We start from the raw sequence: 1,949 nt of genomic DNA on the forward strand, positions 1-1,949 counted from the left end.
TGATCTTTTCCTTCACTGTATCTTTTCCCCAATGAAAAGTTGTTGATTTTTATTTGTGAGTGGCCTACTTAACTGAACTTTTTTACTCTCTGTGTTCACTTGTTTTACTTTGCTTTTTCAGGAAGACAATATAATAATTTCCCCATCTTCTTCCCAACCATTATACCTCTTATTTTGTTCTTTTGTCCATTTGCATTTTCTGACGATTTCAGATCAGTGTTATATACTGAAGATGATACAGTCACACTGTTCTCATTAAGGAGTTTTCCATTAAGTGGGCTTTCTGACGTAAAAGACAAAGGAATTCGTGCTTTTTGTTGTTGTTTTCTTTCTTTGTTTTTGTGTTTTCTGAGGTGGGGAGGGGCAGAGGGAGAGGAAGAGGGAGGGAGACTCTCAAGCAGACTCCACACCCAGCACAGAGCCCTAGACAGGCCTCTGTCTCAAGACCCTGAGATCATGACCTGAGCCAAAATCAAGAGTTGGACGCTTAACTGACTGAGCCACCCAGGCGCCCCAGAATTAGTGCTTTTAGTGTAGAGCTTTTACTGCAATGAAGGTAACTGGTAGACATTAGCAGTGGTTGGGCCAGGCAAGTTAACTCCCTTTCACTGCAGATGCCTTCCACTTTTTTGTCTCCGTTGTCACAGAGCTCAGCTCACTGCCCCATGGTGATCTGTGCTCTACCACCCACTGCACACCTTTCACAGGGACTGCTTTATAACATTTCACAGGGCTCTAAGAATGCTCAGCCCTCAAAATACCGATATACAAAGAAGGCCAAGAAAGGAATATACTCCCCATATAGCAGCCAGAGTTCTATCGCAAATTTCCTAGTCTCATGTCTTTGTGTTTTTTAGTACGTCTGTGTAAGGATTTTCCAAAAATCCTCATTTTAGTTTTCATCTAAGTGTTCTTCCAGTTAGATATGTAGAGGTCAGCACCATGTGTCATGGAGGTTTATTTTTTGAGCTCCTACTACGACAGCATAACATATTGATTGAAAGTGTGGGTCCTAGAGCAAAACTGCCTACTTCTGTGTATGACCTTTGGTAAATTATTAATCTCTATGGACCTCAATTCTTTTTTTTTTTTTATTTGCGAGAGAGAGAATGAGAGACAGAGAGCATGAGAGGGAGGAGGGTCAGAGGGAGAAGCAGACTCCCCGCTGAGCAGGGAGCCTGATGCGGGCCTCGATCCCGGGACTCCAGGATCATGACCTGAGCCGAAGGCAGTCGCTTAACCAACTGAGCCACCCAGGCGCCCTATGGACCTCAATTCTTAACGTGCAGAACGGGAATAATAATAGTTGCTCACAGAGTTCTGAGGATTAGGTGATTTTTTTTTTAATTCCAGCTAGTCAACATACAGTGCAATATTAGTTTCGAGGATTAGATGATTTTAATATATAGAATGTTATTTGGCTCATAGTAAGTAATTAGCTACCACTATTAACAGTGCCACTTGCTTTCCTATTCGTGATCAGCCAGGTACTGAGCACCTACTATGATTATTACGGTAGTTTCCTCACCAGTCTCCCTGCTTCTTTTCAGTCTCCCCACTTCTTCTCTGTCCCCCTCCTCATTATTTCAGAATAATTCTTTAAGTCAGATTTTGTCACTCCTTCAAAACCACCCAATGGCTCCCATCTCACTCAGAATAGCCAAAGTCCCTATGGTGGCCTTAGGAACCCTACATGATTGGGCCCACATTGCTTCTCTGACTTCCATCACCTACTGCCCTTTCCGTTCTCTCTACCCCAGGCTCTTAAGAGGTCTCCCTGTTCCTTGAACACACCAGGCATGCTCCTGTGTCAAAGCCTTTGTATTTGCTCTTCCTCTGTCTGGGATATACTTCCCCTGATGTCTTCATGGCTCACTCTCTCAGAGGAAGAGAATGAGTTCCAGTTTCAACATACTGATATACAGTGGAACATTCAGGTGTGGTGGTTC

Source organism: Mirounga angustirostris, unplaced genomic scaffold (assembly GCF_029215605.1).
Source record: "Mirounga angustirostris isolate CCGP_5_RB_7025 unplaced genomic scaffold, mMirAng1.0.hap1 SCAF_6, whole genome shotgun sequence".
NCBI classification, from domain to species: Eukaryota; Metazoa; Chordata; class Mammalia; order Carnivora; family Phocidae; genus Mirounga; species Mirounga angustirostris.